This window comes from Mustelus asterias, chromosome 9, assembly GCF_964213995.1.
Source record: "Mustelus asterias chromosome 9, sMusAst1.hap1.1, whole genome shotgun sequence".
NCBI classification, from domain to species: domain Eukaryota; kingdom Metazoa; phylum Chordata; class Chondrichthyes; order Carcharhiniformes; family Triakidae; genus Mustelus; species Mustelus asterias.
In genome coordinates this window covers 94,357,939-94,372,867 of record NC_135809.1, presented here as the reverse complement: position 1 = coordinate 94,372,867, position 14,929 = coordinate 94,357,939, and positions in this window count along the sequence as shown.

Here is a 14,929-nt window from a genome sequence, read left to right as displayed (position 1 = left end):
CGTAGGTTAGGGGATTAGCGAGGTAAATATGTGGGGTGACGCGGATAAGGCAGGGGATGGGCCTGGGTAAGATGCTTTGTCGGAGAGTTGGTGCAGACTTGATGGGCTGAATGGCCTCCTGCACTGTTGGGATTCTATGAATTTGAGAAAGGTGGAGGCTACAAAGATTTGGTAAATTTTGCCAAAATAATGGAATCAAAATAATTCAAATTTAAGTTCTTTACAGTCTAATAAGAACAATATGGTTAGCAGATGTAAGTTTGTTCGAAAAAGTGCTTCAGATTAAGATAGCGCTTCAGATCAAGACATCTACTTTTAAAAGTAGACTTCCCTATATGTGAGAGCAATGGAGCAGGAATACTGCAAAACTGTATTCTCGTGGGAAAAATCAAAGTGTATTCTGATACCTTGACCCAAATTCAATACCACAGCTTCAAGCTTCTCTGTGTAGTAATTCGAAAGATAAATTTGCTTCAGCAAACCCAAGTGACTATGGATGGATCTCGGATCCCCTGGTTTATAGAGGCATTGTTCAAACTGCTTAATTGTGGTGCAAATGTTTTTAGGCACCAACAAATGAGATTCCAGTTTGAATCATACCATTCTGAGCTGGCTGATTGATTCAGATGTCTCCAGTATACTTTGTCAAAATGATTGAACCACATCAGCTACATTGAAGGTTTGCGTAATACATTGTTACGATCCCAGTTAGTGTTATACCTGGGCAAGAAGATCTCAGAATGGAACCCTGACTTAAAAGACCAATGTGGAATTTTCCCGTCCCGCCTGCCACGGGAATTATAGCAGGTGGGATAGGATCATGCAAAGGTCCATGGACCTCAGGCGGGATTTTCCGGTCTTGGGGCAAGTGTGGCCGGAAAACCCCGCCCCATAACTTTCACTTTACTTTCGTCAAACATGGAGGAACAGAGTCACAAGACTGCTAATTAGGTTTAACAACAAGAAAAAACATTTATTAAACATGAAAGAAAAGATAATAATACAATACTCCTTTACTCCCCTCAATTTCTAGCTTAACAAATACACACAGGTTCTAAGATTAACACAGATGACAACAATGGCCTTATTAATGCACACAGTCCTTTTTAAAATACACAAGATGACTGTGGTCAAATACACTCTCCACTCTGAACCCAAGTTAGTGTCTATGGGTTTATCCTCAGAATCTACCCCTCCCGCCCAACCCAGATGATTGTCACATGAGATATTTTCAAGCATCACTCCTGGATACATGCTTTAAGACCTTTTCTTGTAGTAAAGCCTTCACTTCACGGTTTGCATTCTGAAATTCACTCCAGGATTTTCAAATGACACTTCTAAACAAAGCATCTGCTCCACTTTTAACAGTGAATCCAGTCTAGGATTTTACACGAACTCCTTTAGGATTTCTTTGTCTTAACTGCTGTCCAAATGGTCACAATTACTTTCACTTTCAATTCCCAGATTCTTATTAAAATGGCGTCAAACATTTTAGCTACCACTGCTCCCCACTTTAAATTTAGTTAATGCAATTGTCTCTTTAATTCACGGCATTTTGTTTACTCTTCCTTGAGATCTTTTGAACAATACCTTGGTCTGTTCGCTTAACTTAAGTCATCCGAAACAGTCATCTGTCCCAGTTCCCCAGTTATCTGGAACCAACCAGCCATTCGTTCCTCTGGAGCTTGCTTTCTTGCACATTACTCCGTTGTACAGCTTTTCCTGCTGTGTGCAGAGCTGAGAGATGTTCCCTCCTGACTTTCTATCTGCAACAGCTCAGACTTCTAAAAACAAAGGAAAGCTTTTTTTTAACCCTTCGTCCAGACTCTCAACTTTAGCTCTATTCTCTCTCTACAAATGCTGTCAGACCTGCTGAGATTTTCCAACATTTCCTGTTTTTGTTTCAGGTCCCAGCATCTGCAATAATTTGCTTTTATCCCTTGAAACTACCTTTGTTTTCTAACAATGTGTTACAGCTTAGCTTTTCTCCAAGTAATGAATAAATTGGTCATGCTGCTGCATCAAAGTTTAAACATTTTTAAGAAACTTTTACAAATTATAAATCAAGAGCCCAAACTTCCCCCCTTTAAATTAATTGCTTTATCACAATAGTAGAACCATCTTTTCCTTTTTGTATGAATTTTGCACATGTAATGTCAGGAACTGATAAGGAAATAGGTGGCTCATTTTGCTGCAATTTCTCCATGGAAAATTGTGCACTGTAAAGGTATATGAGGGTTTGTAAAACTGGGACATGTACACCCAGAACCGGGTGCTTCGACAACACTGATGCAACTCCTTCCTTCAGCAGAAACGTTTACTACCTACTGTGCTTAAAAATATCTCATCCAATTACATAACCATGACATGAGTGTCAATTTTTCTGTAAAACCTTCACCCCAAAACATCATTCCTCCTAGATCAAAGGGGACATGGTGGTCTAGAGGCTAATGTACAAGGGGCAGGGAGTTCAAATCTCACCATGGTTGCTAATGAAAATTAAATTCAATTAAGTAATTCAATTAATGAATAAAATCTGTAATTATCTCTAATTAGCAAAGCCATCAGTTTTATTTGTTCTTTAGGGAAGAAAATCTGTTGACCTTGTCTCGTCTGGCCTACATGTGACTCCAGCCAGGCAGGCTCTGCAGTCCTGCCACATCCAGTTGTGAATGGTAGTGGACAATTAAACAAGTCACTGGAGGAGGAGGCGGCGGCACAGATATTCCTATTCTCAATGATGGGGGAGCCTGGTACATCAGCCCAAAAGACAAGGCTGAAGTATTTGCAACCTTCAGTCAGAACTGCCGAGTGGATGATCTTGGCTTCCTCCGGACATTCCCAGCATCACAGATGCCAGTCTTCGACCAGTTCGATTTATTCCACATGATATCTAGAGGCACTGAATACTGCAAAGGCTGTGGGCATGGGCAACATTCCAGCAATAATACTGAAGACTTGCTCTTCAGAAGTAGCCAAGCTGTTCCACTTTCTTAGAGCAGCATGTTTTAACATCAACCAGATAGCAAGCTACATGAGATCTGATAATGTGCAATGAGATAGGATTAATTAATGACCACATAGTGAAGGCACCCCTATGTAACAATGACAATATGATGAATATCACATTCAGTTTAAGCGAGAGGAAAGTTGATCATAGACTAATGTTTTAAACTTAAGGGCAATTGTGAGGGCGTGAAGACAGAAGTTAACTGGAAAATTAGATTACAGTGTAGGTCAGTAGAGATGCAGAGGGAGATATTTAGAAAACTCAGGATGCATTGCAGTGTGAAAGAAAGACTCTGAGAAGGACACATCACCTGTGGCTAACTTAGGAAGTTAAAGACCATATCAAATTAAAGGAACAAGTATATCATTCCGTTAAAATGAGTGGCGGGTCAGAAGATTGGACAGAATATGGAGAACACCATAGAATGTCTAGAAGATGGTAAGGAGGGAGATACGCAAAAAAATTGGCTAGACATATAGATACAGTAACACTTTCTACAGCTATTTAAAAAGGCAAGGGATAGGTAAAATGAATGTTGATCTTCCTAGAGAGTGAAAATGGTGAATTAACAAAGGTTTTGTGTGCTGTCTTCACTGTAGAGAATACAACTAATATTTCAAATAATTGTGAATCAGGGAGGTGAAAGGGAAGGAGAAACTTGAGACAATTACAATAATCAGGGAAATTTGAATTATTGTCACGTATTAGTATACAGTGAAAAGTATTCTTTCTGGCATGCTATACAGACAAAGCATACTGTATATAGAGAAGGAAAGGAGAGGATGCAGAATGTAGTGTTACAGTCATAGCTAGGGTATACAGAAAGATTAACTTAATATGAAGGAGGTTCATTCAAAGGTCTGATAAAGGAATTAAAATAGAATTTTAAAAGCATAGAATAGCAGTAAATGATAGAATTAGAAGGTATGCTGGACACAGCTTGCAAGAAGTTGCCATGCTCCAGCGCCATCTTGGGAAAGGGCACTGAGAAAATTATTAAAATAGCGGTCAAGTCCCCAGGTCCTGATGGACTTCATCCTAGAGTCTTCAAAGAAGTGGCTGATGAGATAATTGATGCACTGTGTTTAATTTCTACAATACCCTCTTCTGGAAATGTCCTCTGAGATTGGAAAATAGCAAATGTGACTATTCAAGAAAAGAAGGAGACAGAAAGCAGGAAACTAGAGGCCAACTAGCTTAACATCAGTTGTAGGGAAAATGCTGGAATAAATTATTAAGGCGGTTGTGGGGGCACCTAGAAAATCTCAATGCAATCAAGCAGCGTCAACATGGTTTTGTGGAAGGGAAATAATGTTTGACTAACTCAATGCAGTTCTTCGAGGAAATGACAAGCAACATGGATAAAAGGGAACCTGTGATTTCCAGAAGGCATTTGACAAGGTGTCACATCAAAGGTTACTGTGCACAATAAGAGCTCTTGGTGCAGAGATAACATATATTAGCACGGATAGAGGATTGGCTAGTTAACAGGAAGCAGCGAGTAGTGAATTAAAAAGACCCACAGCAAAGTGATCACTCTTACCTGCACTCTGAAATGGTCTAGCAAGCCACTCAGTTGTGGCAATTAGAATGGGCAACAAATACTGGCCTTGCCAGCAGTATCCATATCCCATCAAAGAATAAATAAGCATATTATTCTGTAGCTATCAATTTTAAATCAGTAGCTATAGAATTATTTTGCATCTGATTTATACTGGCTGATGTCTTCGAGGCAGGAGAGAGCTCTATCCATGCAAGTTTGTGCAAATACACAGAGCTTCCATCTCTACCAGCAAATTTTAAGATGTTTAAGAGTGTGGGTGATGGGGTCATTCTCAAAACATTTATGAGATGCCGCTCCACTTTTTAAAGTGCCTAGGAGAACATCTTGAGCACTTTTGAAATCCAGATTGGCACTCCCATGGATTGTTGTGCACTCGAGTTTTCATCTTGAGCATTTTGGGACCATCTTCTCTCAGCTGCCCACTTCAGAGTCAAGACAGGATCTAGTTGTGGATTCATAATGCCAATTCTTTGCTTCTGCATATCAGAGAATGCTGATTATTGATTCAACAGCAGCAATATTTTTTTTTTCATAGAATTCTACATTGCAGAAGGAGGCCATTCGGCCCATCGAGTCTGCATCAACCGCAATCCCACCCAGGCCCTATCCCCATAAACCCCATGCATTTATCCCAGCTAGACACTAAGGGGCAATTTAGCATGGCCAATCCACCTAACCCACATGTGTTTGGACTATGGGAAGAAACCGGAGCACCCAGAGGAAACCCTTGGAGACACGGGGAGAACGTGCAAACTCCACACAGATAGTAACCCAAGCCAGGAATTGAACCGGGTCCCTGGTTCTGAGAGACAGTAGTGCTAGCCACCATGCCGCCCTCAATCGTTGTCATCAATAACATATAGATGTGTTTCGTATCACACAAAATATGTTTGCAGGGGGAGGGAACAAGGGAAGTGTTTTCATCGAAATGCGCATTAACTCGATGCTTCAGTTTAAAACATTTTTTAACCTTACTGCAAAGTATTGCATTAAACCATAAAAATCAGGAAATATTTGAGTTTCATCCCTAGTCTGCATGGAAGCAGCTGATTTCTGCTTGGACATTATATGAGAAGAACAGATGGGTTCAAGGACAGTGGAAAGAAGTAAAAACAAAGAAGCTTGAATTTGCAGTCCTGGTCAGTGGCTCTCACTAGAAAGTATGTGTGAATGCTGAAGGAGAGGATGTTCGACTTGGTTCTGATATCCTCAAAGCTGGGTACATTATTCGGTCATTCTGTTCAAATAAATGGATTTTTTTCATGGGTATAGCACTTTTCCTGCAACCAAAATTCCCAAACCACTTCAATTCACATTCAACCAAACACTTTACAAGCATAATTATTGTTATAATGATCGGGTAATTGAGGCAGCCAATTTGCACAGCAAGATCCCACAATTAAGAATGATGATTAGATCATTGTTTTAGATGTAAAGTTGATTGAGGTGTGAATGTTGCCCTGGATATCAAAAGTCTTCCTTAAATCTCTTCTAATAGTGTCATAGGATCATTTATTTCAGCCCAAAAGAGCAATCTGGGCTTCAGTTCAATGTCACTAAAAACCAAATCCCCAAAACTACAGCATACCCTTCGTAGTTCATTTATTTTATGGTTCACCTGAGTGTCAACGTAGATTATGTTCTCAAGTCTTTGGTGTGGCATATGAACCCTTTCGCCACCTAAGACCAGAGAATGATAGGTAAAGGCAGATGCGTTTTTTCTGCTCTTTGGTGAAGTTCTAGCAGTTACTTTGTGGCTGTAGAACTGTATGTAAGCGCAAAGCAGCTCCTTTTACTACTTGGCTGAAGAGTCTGGGGTTGTAGGAGGAGGTCATATTGACCAGAATTCTAAAGGTGAAAGTGATACCTTGTGCAGAATATTTGAATTTCCCATTTAGATCTGCTGTCTGCAACCTTCTAATATCTTTTTATTGCACGTGTCAAGATATGTGCTAATTTAACTCTACTGGGTGTATATTGAGTTTCAGGCGTTATGGGTGAAGCTATGATAACTGAGAGGATGCAATATTTTTAGTTCAAAATTGATCGTATGAAGGGCGGCACTTGCTGATTCAATAGCCTTTTTCTGAGAGGAATTGATGTGTCTGAACGCAAAGTAGCTTTCTTCAATTAGAAGTTGGACAGACAAATAAAGAAAGCAATTTATTTTTTCCCAAGCAATAACTGTCCATTTGTTACTTGATTTGTTTCCTTGACACTGTTGAACACCTGTTCTGATATGTGAGGCGCGCATGCTTTATCTTGCATTAGAAACCTAGTAAATTTCTACAGGTGATTTTTTCTGGAGCACAATGGAGTTTATGACACTGGTCTGCAGTGCAAAGTAATAAAATTTCCTCTTCTATTACTGAATTAGGTTTGTGCTGCCTTTATCAACTGACTAAAACAACCTGCCTCATTAATAAAATAGGACATACAGTATCACTTGTGGACTTGGACTGAGCTGCAGGATATTTAACAGATTTACATCAGGGTTCAGGTTAGTGGGTGAATAACAGAAAAAAATACTCGGCAATGTGAAAGAAATGGGAAAAATAGATTTTCATCAGAAATAAAAAGATTTTTCACCATCTGAGGCATTTCACTGTTTAGGAGGAAACAGACTAAAACCTACTAAGAGCCTGAAGATGAGCAGCTAATTTGGACATTTTTGCAGTAATTGGCTATTAATGAGTGCAATGTTTTGCAATAAGAATTGTAGTCTCTGCTGGATTGTTGCACATATATATCTAAAGTAATTAGTTGATCCTATGTGTTGTTGGGAATTTGGACTGCTTATAGTATTCATGTCAAGGGTGGTTAGATGAAGTTATAATAGGATCCATTCAAAAGGGGAGCATTGGAAGACAGAGACTGGGCGGTTGGGGAAAGAAGGCATGCATGGCATTGGAACTGTTGACTTCAGTGGAAAGGCTGTCAAAGACCACACAGTTGTTGGGAGAAGATCATGGAGGGGTGAGGTGGGTGCAAAATTTGATAGGAATGAGAAATAGCAAAGAGACTGGAGGGCAATGAGGAGGTAAACACTGAGTAACCCTGGGTCTTGGCCAAGTTTCTTCTTGATGTAGGATGTTGTACAATTTGATAACGTATCTTTCCTTAATGCGGGAGGGAGAGATTGCACAAGGTAGGCATTCTAACAAGTTTGGGGAGAAGGAAAAGGGGACAAATCGGGTCCATATAAAGGCTAGCATAAAGACACTTTACCTGAATGCACGTAGCATTCGAAACAAAGTGAATGAGTTGATGGCACAAATCAGTACAAATGGGTATGATCTAGTGGACATTACAGAAACGTGGTTGCAGGGTGACCAGGACTGGGAACTGAATATCCAGGGGTATCAGACATTTCGGAAGGCTAGACAGGAAGGAAAAGGAGGTGGGGTAGCTCTGTTAATTAAAGATAACATCAGGGCGGTAGTGAGAGACGATATAGGCTCTAAGGAGCAGAATGTGGAATCGTTGTGGGTGGAGATAAGGAATAGTAAGGGGAGAAAGTCACTGGTGGGCGTGGTCTATAGACCCCCAAATAATAACTTTGAGGTGGGTTGGGCTATAAACAAGCAAATAATGGATGCGTGCAAAAACGGAACAGCAATAATCATGGGGGATTTTAACCTGCATATTGATTGGTTGACTCAAGTCGGACGCAGTGGACTTGAGGAAGAGTTCTTAGAATGCTGTCGGGATAGTTTCCTCGAACAGTATGTTACAGAACCTACAAGGGAGCGAGCTACCTTGGATCTGGTTCTGTGTAATGAGACAGGTAAAATTAATGATCTTCTTGGAATGAGTGATCACAATATGATGAATTTCTAATACATCATAGAAACCCTACAGTGAAGAAAGAGGCCATTTGGCCCATCGAGTCTGCACCGACCACAATCCCACCCAGGCCCTACTCCCTTATCCCTACATATTTACCCGCTAATCCCTCTAAACTACGCATCTCAGGACACTAAGGGGCAATTTTAGCATGGCCAATCAACCTAATCCGCACATCTTTGGACTGTGGGAGGAAACCGGAGCACCCGGAGGGAACCCATGCAGACACGAGGAGAATGTACAAACTCCACACAGACAGTGACCCAAGCCAGGAATCGAACCCAGGACCCTGGAGCTGTGAAGCAGCAGTGCTAACCACTGTACTACTGTGCCGCCCACAAATACTGTTTACCATATACATAGACGATCTGGAGGAGGGGACCGAGTGTAGGGTAACAAAGTTTGTGGATGATACAAAGATGAGTGGGAAAGCGAATTGTGTGGAGGATGCGGAAAGTCTGCAGAGAGATTTGGATAGGCTAAGTGAGTGGGCGAGGATCTGGCAGATGGAGTATAACGTTGACAAGTGTGAGGTTATCCACTTTGGAAGAAATAATAGTAAAATGGACTATTATTTAAATGGTGAAAAATTACAACATGCTACTGTGCAGAGGGACCTGGGGGTCCTTGTGCATGAATCGCAAAAACTCAGTTTGCAGGTGCAGCAGGTGATCAAGAAGGCAGATGGAATGTTGGCCTTTATCGCGAAGGGGATGGAGTATAAAAGCAGGGAGGTCTTGCTGCAATTGTACAAGGTACTGGTGAGGCCGCAACTGGAGTACTGTGTGCAGTTTTGGTCCCCTTATTTGTGGAAGGATGTATTGGGCTTGGAGGGAGTACAGAGAAGGTTCACCAGGTTGATACCGGAGATGAGGGGGTTAGCTTATGAGGAGAGATTGAGTAGATTAGGCCTGTACTCGTTGGAGTTTAGAAGGCTGAGGGGAGATCTTATAGAGACATATAAGATAATGAAGGGGCTAGACAGGGTAGAGGCAAAGAGATTCTTTCCACTTAGAAAGGAAGCAAGAACTAGAGGACACAGCCTCAAAATAAGGGGGAGTCAGTTTAGGACAGAGTTGAGGAGGAACTTCTTCTCTCAGAGGGTAGTGAATCTCTGGAATTCTCTGCCCATTGAAGCAGTGGAGGCTACCTCGTTAAATATGTTTAAGTCACAGGTAGATAGATTTCTGATCATTAAGAGTTATGGGGACGGGCGGGTAAGTGGAACTAAACCACTATCAGATCAGCCATGATCTTCTTGAATGGCGGGGCAGGCTCGAGGGGCTAGATGGCCTACTCCTGCTCCTATTTCTTATGTTCTTATGAAAAGAGTACATTTTCAACTTAACAGAAGGGGAGGGATAGCAAGCCTAGGTTCCTCATCAGTTTGGGAAGAAAGGAACTGCACACAGAGACCTCAAGATAGGATATGGTGTGCTGCTTCTCGGGGAACCTGTGGAAAATGATTTCACCATGACTCACCGAGTAATTCTGTGATTGTAATATAATGTTCTCAATTTCAGAAGGGCTTACTCTATTCTTCATTGCTGATAGTTGAATGCATAAGTGTTATAGTTACCAGGCATACACATAGGCAGCTGCCTGCATTGAACTGTAGGAATACAAATACTCTTATTACTTTTGCAGAATTACTATATGAATCACTGCTCTTTCACTATTCCAATGATGTTTGACACAATGATTGCAATGGTTTCAAAGCAGACCAATTAAGGCTATTGAAATTTAATATTGAGTCGGAGGAAATTTAAATTGGTTTAAACAATCTGTGTATTAAGCTTGAAAAGCACATTTGTACTGTAGCGTAGCTGCTGGTTTCCTTTGTGACATTACATCTTTATGCTTTTCTTTGTCGAGTTAATGATATGATGCCTTAGTCATGAGCCTTGGAGGTAGTTATGGTAGCAAACGTGCCTGAGTGGATGAGAATTAAAATGGTTTCGGAAACAGATTGTGGATTTCTCCCTGTGCTTCAGTTACTAAATGTTTTGTGGTAGGGTACTCAGTCACATAGATCAGGAATGTCACAGCTTCAAAAGCTGAACTATGCTGAGTTAAATGACTTCAACTTGAGTAGTAATGGCAACTGTATAATTGATCTTGATGGGCACCAGCTTAAGAGCGAAAAGATTAGCCTGGATTCCCTTAGCTGATTTATATCCAGTGCTCCCTGCTGAAAAATGTATTTATACATGCAGGCATCAGGCTGGGACAGGATTGAACTGCTATGATGCAGTTAATGCACCAAGATTTTCATATTTATTTGCACCAAGTGTTGGATTATCTGGCGAGAAATGCCAGCTGTGTAGCAGGTGAGCACCTGGGGTGCTCCTCCACTAAGGAGTGGAAAAATTAGCCAAGTTCCCCATTTCTGATTGCGTTGATATGAGAAAGTGTTTGTTCATGGACATCAGGTGAGAGCAAAATTGAGTTTGGCTGTGATGTCTCCCATGATTCAATCACCTGTTGACAATTGATGTCCAGAGCTACACTTTGAAGAAGAAACATCCAGGTATTGGAGGGGTCTGTTGCCTCAACCCAATATGACTCCTCGGCAACAAAAGAGTAATAGAAATCATAGAAACCCTACAGTGCAGAAGGAGGCCATTCGGCCCATCGGGTCTGCACCGACCACAATCCCACCCAGGCCCTGCCCCCACATATTTACCCGCTAATCCCTCTAACCTACGCATCTTAGGACTCTAAGGGGCAATTTTTAACCTGGCCAATCAACCTAGCCTGCACATCTTTGGACTGTGGGAGGAAACTGGAGCACCCGGAGGAAACCCACGCAGACACAAGGAGAATGTGCAAACTCCACACAGACAGTAACCCGAGCCGGGAATCGAACCGGGGACCCTGGAGCTGTGAAGCAGCAGTGCTGACCACTGCGCCACCGTGTAGAACAGTAGAACAATAAAGTAATAAAATGGATTTATGCCATTGACTAGATACTAAAGAATTGTTTTCCTTCAAATATTTATTATTCTAAACCTTAACTATCCCCAAATAAAGACGTAATGAGGTTCCTGCCCAGAAAGGGGGCTCCTGGAAAGGGTTATCTGTGTGCATGCCGACGCGGTATGCTCCATCTCGTTCTATGGGGAAGTCCAACATTGCTGGTTTATTCTGCCCCCGCCAGCTTGACAACATGGACCCTGCTTCCATTATTTTTGCATCAAATGCTGGATTATTTAGCAAGAAATGCCAGCTTTGCGGTGGGCGGGCTGCAGGCCGCTTTTCTCACCAGAGCCAGCACTTGGGAGCAAAAATGATAAAATTCAATCCTATATGTTTCCATATTAGGCTATATTTTTCAGCAGTAATGATGAATGGTGAAACTGTTAGCATTTACTGTCATTGCTCCTCTGAAACTGACAGCAATTTTTGGAATAAGAACATAAGAAATAGGAGCAGGAGTAGGCCATCTAGCCCCTCAAGCCTGCTCTGCCATTCAATAAGATCATGGCTGATCTGATAGTGGGTTAAGTTCCACTTTCCTGCCCGCTCCCCATAACCTTTAATTCCCTTAATGGTTAAAAATCTATCTATCTGTGACTTAAACACATTTAACGAGGTAGCCTCTACTGCTTCATTGGGCAGGAAATTCCAAAGATTCACTACCCTCTGGGAGAAGAAGTTCCTCCTCAACTCTGTTCTAAATTGACTCCCCCGTATTTTGAGGCTATGCCTCCTAGTTCTTGTTTCCATTGTAAGTGGAAATAACCTCGCTGCTTCTACCCTGTCGAGCCCCTTCATTATCTTATATGTCTCTATAAGATCTCCCCTCAACCTTCTAAACTCCAATGAGTACAGGCCCTGAACATGTACACTTTAACACAGAAATGCAGAGGTTTTCTGCTTCCCCAGGAGGTGCGCTGTTGAAATCCACACAAACAACAATCAATTAGAAATCACTGAGTTCTTACACATTGTAAGAACCTATGAAAAATGTTAGATTCCATTTAAATTGATGTAATTGGAATTTTAACAGCATTGAGCTCATTCTTGTTGCTGAGAAATCTTTCTGGACCCGAAAAACTAATTTTAGATTTGTGGAATTTCATACATCTCCATACTGGGGGTGGCAAATAGTTATCACTGCTGCCTCACAGCACCAGGGACCCACGTTCAGTTCCAGCCTTGGGTGACTGTCCATGTCATGCTTTTGGAGTGCTGACTAATCAGTGCAACTTTCTTCATTGAAATGTTGCACTTGTTATAATGTAACCAATGATAACTGTAAGAGTCAGCTGACCCGGTAGACAATGTAACCAGTAGCAAAATGATGTGGTGGTCAGTTGATGCAGTATAAATGGAAAGCAGATGGGAATTGTGGGGAGCTTTTATGGCCCAGGACATGGCCCCAAGTGTTGGAGTAATAACGTTTCTTTATTAAACCTTTTTCTTTGATTTACTTTCTGAAGTTAGTTATTTTATTGCTTGCAACTGAAGTATCCTTACTGCCAGATGAACAGCGATGTGGCTACTTTTAAGTCTAGTTGGTGGTTTGTGGTTCTGTAAAGAAAAAAACAATCTGATAGGAACCTTATTTAATACTGTGAATGAATGGAATAACAGAAAATGTTGGAAATACTTAGCTGGTCAAGTAGCATCTGTGAAGAGTGAAGCAGAGAAATTTAATTGCGTTCACCACAACGGGCATTATTGCAGGGCAAGAGGTCCGGAGGATTGGGATTACCCACACCAGACTCCCTGCACTGGAAAACTGTCCCCAGTTAAGGGTAAAAAGAGCCCAATGTGGGTATCCTGCCCGCTGATGGTGGGATCAATTAGGCTCAATAATGAGCCATTTGACACCAATTATCCACAAGCCCACCGCAATTCAGTGGTAGTTTAAGGATTAAACGGGTCTCTCACAATTCTCCTGTAAATAATAATTGCCCTCGAAGGTGGTGAATCTCCCAAAGAAAATTGTAAAATAAATAAATGTACACAGTGGGCCCTAACAAAGGGGATTGAAGGAGCTGCAATTTCTTTCTGGAGTGAGTGGTGTGTTGGCAACAACTCCACACATCTTCCACTTCCAATCTAATTTCTATAGCAGGTGCCTGTCAATGCTGATCAAAATAGGGGCAATCTCCAACCAGGTAAACTTTGGCTCGGTCATCATCAGATGTTAGATAAGCACATCATGGCATTTGTACCTTCACTCCCCTATTTACTTGCTGTTCGTGTACTGAAGCTATCTGAAACATATTTAATAGACTGCTGCCCCCAAAATTCCACTCATTTAATCAACCCATATCACATTTTGCCAAATTAATTTCAGGGGGTGGGGGGTGGGAGGGGTAGGTGGTCATTTGTAGCCCACTTTTGTGACTTGCTGCATTATTTATTCCAAAGCTTCTATTTGTGATAAGCCTGCTTCATGCATGCAAACAATCAGTATTTTAAGTTGACAGTGAGTATTTCCGATTCATTGAGTGTGTCAATGTTTCATCAGTAACAACTTTGATCATTTGGAAGGTGAAACTTGAGCAATAAGATCATTTAGAAAGGCAGAACAGAAGCGAGTCAGGACCAATTAACACATTAACTGGGTAAACCTGCAAATTTGTTATTACCTTATCCTTCACAAACCCATGCTGCCTTTCTTTGATTAGCTCATAATTGCTAGGTGCTTAGTCATTCTGTCTCTGTTGATAGATTCCAGTAACTTTCCTTTAACTGACATTAGACTGATAGGTCCGTAGCTCCTGGTTTCTTCTTCCCTTCCTTTTAAATAGTGGTGACTTTGTAATTTTCCAATTCAAACCTGCAATTTCCTCACAAGTTATAGTTTCCTACGTTCTGCAGTGGAATCCATCAAGTTGAAAAGTCCATCATAAATCTATTATCGTCTTGATTATCTTTGTATTGTATTAAATTCACTTTGCTCCGCTGCTTATTTTTTAAAAAAATTCCTTGTACTCCTAATATTTTTTGTTTTGTTCTCCATCCACTGTGGAAGTGAGTACAGGAACAGGTCTGTCATTTCTTTATTTTCCAGTATAGTCTCACCTGCACCTCTTTTTAATAGACTCATGTTCCCCTTTAACGTAACAAAACTTTTTACTGACTCTTTTCATATTCCCTTTTTGCAACTCATCACCTAAACATGATAAACAAATTGAGCTCCACAGGAGGGTGCTGATTATTTTAATTGGTTTTCCATATTTCTTTGTATTTGTTATAAAATCTCAGACTTTAAACAGATGGAGAATCAGAGCTATTTAACTCTTCCCCCTCTTTAGCCATATGATATGAAGTGTTTTATTTATCCACATTGCCTGCTGCAGTACATTCCATGCCACACTCTGAGGGGGAGCCATACGGACAAGCAGGGCCCTATTTGTGGAAGTGAATGGGTTTTGAGCAAGTTTAAAATCTCACCCAGAGGGTCAGGGAATCAGAGTTATAATGTTGCAGACTTTCCTCTGACAACGAGCGCAGCTTGGAACCATAAACAGTTACAGCATAAAAGGAGC